The sequence below is a fragment of the Strix aluco genome, chromosome 16 (assembly GCF_031877795.1).
Source record: "Strix aluco isolate bStrAlu1 chromosome 16, bStrAlu1.hap1, whole genome shotgun sequence".
NCBI lineage: Eukaryota > Metazoa > Chordata > Aves > Strigiformes > Strigidae > Strix > Strix aluco.
Window position 1 is genome coordinate 11,596,567 of NC_133946.1, and position 6,568 is coordinate 11,603,134.

Below are 6,568 nucleotides of genomic sequence, written 5' to 3' on the forward strand. Positions count from 1 at the left end.
TTAATTCCATATTTTCTAAGTTGCTAATAAGCCACCTTCTTTCCTGTTCTTTCTGCATATGTCTATTGCTACTCCTCTTGCTTTGACCTGGGTTCTTTTTGCTCTTCCAGATTACCCAAAGCCTTCTTTATAGTCCCTTTTGGAGGTTATATACTCTTGTAATTCAGGAATAGGACAAATGCACTGATAGACAAGCTTTAATATATATCTAATGTAAACTGCTGCAAAATTTTTTTTGTTCATTAATGCCTCAAATAATGCTTTCTGTAATACAAGTCATTAGTTAGTCATCTATTGAGCAAGCAGACAAAATAATGATCTATCTCTAGCCAGTGTTTGTAGCAGAGATCACTGCTAAAGCAACTAGGAGCTATGCATTGGACTAACTTCTGTTAGCTCTAAAAGGATGTGCATGTTTGTTACTGCTTTTCTTTAGTTGAAATTTGTTTTCTTTTTCTGACCTTCTAACTTCCTTTTAGACAAAGTTTGGGGGATCTCACTTACTGTCCTCTCACTTTCAGCCTTTTCAGTTTGTCCTGCAACACCGATAAGAAAACCACGTAGCTTAGGAAGAAAATGCTCATCCCACAGATTTCTCAGGCAAGATGTGTTTCCAGCCACCACAGAACACCTATTTCCTAAACCTTATTCAGACAGAAAGCTTTTGAGAACACTCTAAACACACAGATAAGAGCCCTCAGCAGAAGTTCAGTAAAGGAAATTTGTTCTTCAGGTCTCTAAAATCTGTAAGTGAATCTATTTGTCTTTACGCTAATGAAGTCTACTTTACAGCTGAAATGCTCTGTTATAACTCTTACATTGACTTGGCATGTTTTCTTTCTGAGCAAGAAGTGTGCTAATCCTCCATCTAACACAACTACCCTCAATCAGTTGCATGATATCATGTCCTGTTACTCTTCATGTATATCCCAGACAACACCAGTGCCTTATAACTAGAAAATTATTGGAACTCCCCTCCTCCCCAGTACTGTAAAATAAGAAACATTTAGAAAGGGCATTGCACAGTTCTCCATAAGAAACAAACACACACAAATAATGAAGAGGAACTAGCAGCTATAAAAAGAAAGAACAGACATGTCTTTTCTGCTGCTTGTTCCCAGTTCTACTCTGCTGGAACTCCACATCTCTTCCACACAGGTTAGTCTCTGCCTACCCTGTCCTCTGAGTTGATTGCACCAATATGTAAGAGCAGCTCAGGGAGGTCTTTTGGACATCCTTGCTGTATCTCTGTTCAAGTTTTGTTCTCCAAGCAACTCTGTGCAACCATGATCCATTACATTCCTTAGACTTATTTTCATATATATGTTTTCATATAATAAACACTGTATTCAAACTTGCAGTAGCTCAGACTTCATCACCATTTTTTTTAGTGATAACCTCACTAGGACTTCTAGGCCTGGATATCAGACATGACTTCACCCTACCCTCTACCCCTTGTGGCTCTTCTTGTCATCTTGGCAGCTGTATATGCCTCTCTTCCTCTGAAGGTTTTAGGACAATTTTGATCTCCAAGCAGCCTGGGGGCAAGGCTGGTCTCTTCTATTTCGTGAATGGTCTATTACAATCCTGGCCTCTGACATCTCAGAGCATGTTTGTCTTATAAGGATTCAAAAAGGGATGCTTGGGAAAAAGTTGTCTAAGGTTAGAGACAGACAGTTACTTTAAAAGGAGAAAAAAAAAACCACCCACAACATGGCTTTGTGCCTGCTAATGTGTGCTTAATACCAGAGGGTAAATAGGTTTGATCATGTTCAGTTACCAGAAAGTAATACCATTGGCAGCTGGAGAGGAGGGTGCCAAGTTGACTAATGTTTCCTGGAGGAAATGCCACACACTTGAATTCCTACACATCCATTCTACTTGTCTTTGACTCTTCTGTATCTGATGTGAAAACACCAAACTCATTAAAATAAATTAAAGGTGAACTTGGCATAAGTAAACTGCTCTAAAAGTTTTCAGCAGAATGAGATTTCCTTAATCATACAGTTGGTGGATATAACACAAGTTGTCAATATGGATGTTAGTCAAACAAAGTGCCTACTGAATTTGGCCAATGTGTGGTTAAATTTCAGAGTTGGAAGAGCTCTATCATAAATGTAGGAGATGACAGACAATTGTAGAGGAAGATATACTATTTCAATGTCCTAGAAAATAAATATTTTTTTTTTAAAAAAAGGGACTTTCTAATATATTTTTTAAATTGGAAAATGGAATAAAATTCATGTAGCTGAGAGAAGAAAAAATACATATCCAGAATGTTTGAGATGTTGCCATTCTTCCTTAGCCTGTTTTCCACTTGAACACAAAGTTGGTTTTGCATGTATATTAACTGGAGATATAGTAACAATATCCTGCTCCTTGGCTACTGTTGCAGTAGTAAATTTTCATCACTGAGATTACTTATTAGATGCAATTCAAGTACAGTCTAAATGCTATGCATGATATTACACTTGGAGTGATGTTATTGTCCAGATGCTTTTTCTCCTACCTGGGTAACCTGTGGTAGGAAAGTTACTTTTTTTTTTTTTTTTTTTTTACGCACAGCTTATTTCCCTGCTTCTAAAATGTTTCAGTAGTATCACAGGTGTTTGACAAGAAAGGTCAGAAGAAAGGAAATGATCTGTAATGTTGGACACTGCTGGAAAACACATATAGATCCTCCTTCTGAAGTCTGAGAATCTTGGTTTTTGCCATTTTTCTTATGATCTATGTGCCAGCAGCAGCACTCTGAGCTTTAGATCTGTCCATAGAGTTCTGACTGGCCAGAGAGGGGGAAGAGAACAGCAGACAAAGCCTGCCCCTATTTCTTTCTTATTTCCTGCTAGGGACAGTGCTACAGCAAAAGGTTCTTCAAAGGCTACAGAAAAGGGTCAGGATACAGAAGAACTGAGCTTTTAACTTTTTCAGAAATTAAGACCAACTTGACTCATGCTCTGGATGCCTTGATGAACATGCACTTCACAGAATAGCCCTGCCTGCAGTAACCCACTCAAACCCCAGATACTTGGATCTTGAGACTACGGAATACTTGGTGTGCTTGTCTGCTGCTCAGGCTCTGGCATGTTTGTCTTTAGGGCTTGTCTCTTTTCTGGCTCTGAAATAATTTGTTGGTATTTGTAGGGACTCCCGTTTCCTCTGCATTCATATAAACTGTCTGCTTTGATTCAGAAGCAGTAAAAGAGTAAGTCAGTAACATCCACTCTGTTACATTAAGTGGAAGGGGATCTAGAAATAATGGCAGAGAGTCACTGAGCCCCAAAAAGCTACAGATAACAAATCTAGGCTGATCACACGTGCATGAGATACACATGTACTGGGAGTGGGGCAAGACCCACAGGTTTGAGCTGTTTTCTGCTCATCAAGCTTTGGTAGCTGCATCTGGGTTGGAAGGAGGGGCTTCCACTGTTCTAGGACTCATCAGGATCACTGTCTACACCTGGGAAATACAGATGATACAGGTTACCTTGTTAGTATTTATGTGTTTTAATGACCAACAATGTTACATAACCTTATTACCTCTACTTGAGTATGTCAGTTGAAAGGGTAAGAAAAAGCAGATCTTGATATTGAAGAACAGAGAAGTGATTAAAAGAAGTTTTAGAAGCCAACAATAAGAGTTCTAAAACAATAATACTAAAACAGAACTTTTTAAAGTACATCTATATTTACAAAAAGTCTGTTGCAAGCTCTGAAACTAACTTGCTAATACTTTACATCTTAGGAGACCATTTTAAGGAAATGTGTCAGCTAGACTCACCACCTGCTGTCCTAAAAAGGTGTTTTATTTGTAGGAGATTCAAAATCCTAAAACTGGGATAATTGGTAAAAGTATTTATCGGCTTGGATAGATATATTCCAAATGCATTGATATCTGAGACTTCTCCTAGCTTGGGGTCTGTGTTAAATAGAAAGATTAGGAAAACCACCTAGAGAAGTAAGTACACACCTGTTGACTGATAAATTATCAGAGGTGTAAGCTGGCTGTGCTAGCAGGTGTGATTACTTACAGAAGATTTCCAGAATGAACTAGAAACAGTAGCTTGCACTCCCTTTTAATTGGTTACCGGATTGGTGCCACAGCTGGGGGTTTGGCTACTTAGCCCATCCCACTCCTACCACTTTGGTGCCAGTGCCAGCAGTAGGTGCCTAGAGCCTGAGGAGCAGCGCAAAGCAATTCTAGCCAGTAAGTCAGCTTCCTTGGGGCCCAACTGAAAACAGCATGGGGAATAACCAGGAGGAGCTGGAGACACGGGCACACCTTCAAGGCTCTGGGCTTTGGCGTCAGGGGGCCGTGGGGGGATGGCTCCTGTGGCTGGAGTGCTGGGATGGAAGGACACAGGCTCTTTAGGGGGGACAGGCAGGGAGAGGAGGAGGCGGGTCACCCTCTATGTCGGTGCCCAGCTGGAGAGCACCGAGCTCTGCCTGGGGATGGGTGAGGAGCCAACTGAGAGCTGGTGGGTCAGGATTAAAGGGAGGGCAGGGACAGGAGACCTTATGGTGGGGGTCTGCTCCAGGACACCCCACCAGGAGGAGCGGGTGGATGAGCCCATCTATAGACAGACAGGAGCAGCCTCATGTTCACAAGTCCTGGCCCTCCTGGGGGACTTCAGCCCCCCTCACCCCGATATCTGCTGGAGGGACAACCTAGCAGGGTACAAGCAATCCAGGGCGTTCCTGGAATGTGCTGATGAGAACTTCCTTCTGCAAGTGATGGAGGAGTGAAGGAGGAGAGGTGCTGTGCCGGAACTAAATGATCTTTAAGCTCCCTTCGAGCCCAAACCCATTCTATTATTCTATGATTAATGTGTGTCTGCTGTAACACTTAAGTGTTTCTGTATAAATTCAACTGATGAATAAGGAGAATGCATTTCATGAGGCTGGTGCATGAAATCCCACAGTTGTATTTACAGCTTTTGATATGAAATCATACAATGATGGAATATTGTGACTGTAATCTATGTTATGGATTCATATAAATTCAGGATTTCTTAACAAAAATTTGGCAATGCATAAAGGATTACATCGGTAGCCTTAAATTTACATGGGACAATAAATAATTTCAAGACTAAGCAAACCTGTTATGTTTATGACTCTTGTCAGGCTTTCATTCTGCAAAATATTTAAGAACTTGCCAGGTTTTAGACACAGAACCCAAAGCAGCAGTATTTGTTCTCTAGTCTCCCAGACCAGCAAATCTCTGAGCTCTTCTTCCATCTGATAGAGAACAAGCCATAAAGAGGAGGCACAAAGATCTTATCCCTCCAATCAGGACATAGACAGAGTGTGCTCCCAGTAAGTGGGAATGCTCCCTGGTCCCACAGATTGGACACAGCCAAGGAATTTTTGTTTTTATGGCTCTCCTAAGCGTAGGTTTCTTCTGGTTCTCAGAAAATTGCATGCTGGATACTGTGAACAACTGATGTGATTTGAATCTGAATGTCTGGAAGGTTTTGAACTATTTCAATAAGCTGAATTATTCCAGTTTCTACTATCTTTATATTAATTTTGAAATTGACTGCCATTATTTTCTACCTATTGGATGTGTCACCTTCCTTACTACAGCATAATATGGTCTTATGTAAGAAAACAAGTCTGTTCATCAACCTTGTTAAAGTTTTTGCACAGTTGAGAAGAGACGGTATGATCATGTTTTAAACAAAATTTTAAAAAGGCTTTGGTGAGCCACTTTAGTCTAAAAGTGAGAGAATTATAAAAGCGAAAATCCTAAGTATTTTTTCTGAGGAACACTGTCATTTCACATTTTGTGTCATTCTGACTGACCTACCGGATTTTGGGTTCCATACACTAATTAATTCTGCTTTGGTTCTGCCAAACCTACTATACATCAGATCCAACTGGTTTTTAGTTCATTAAATTTATGAATACTTTTAGAAGTAGACAAATTACACCTTCTGCATGTGCATCAGCAAATAATTCTAAATCTTTCCTCTGTGCTGCTGCTGATTTCCCAAATAATAAATATTCCAAAATGGCTTTGGGCTAAACTGTAACTTCTGAGGTGTTGCGCTCCATGCTGTGCACTAGTGATTTCCCCAGCGATGGTTCCGTGCCAGCGATGCTTCGGTGTACAAAAGCTTAGTGTTCCTATTCTAAGTAAGTTATTTGACTGTGGTCTTGAGAATTGGTGGTTAGAGTCTCTCATTTAGCCTTGGGCTATGGGCAGTGCAGTTACATTAATGTGCATGTGCTTAAACCAGTCTCTTAAAGATTGCTGAAGGAAGACTGAAGCTCCTTTAACAGTTTCATTCTCTTGGTTCTTACTATTTTACACTCATTGGTTAACATAGCAGAATGGCATGTTTAGAAACCTAGAAATAAGAAGGTTTCATTTCTATTCATTCTTTATCTGATAGAATATTTTAAATTATTAAAGAAGCATGTGAACATTGAGGTCACTCAGTAAGACCAGGGAAGAACGCTGTTCCTTTTGTTAGTTCTAGAAACATTTGTTCCCTACTCTCTTTTTGTAATAAGTACCATCCAAAGCTATTTAATTATTGATCCCGTGGCTCCAGCTGGTATGGAA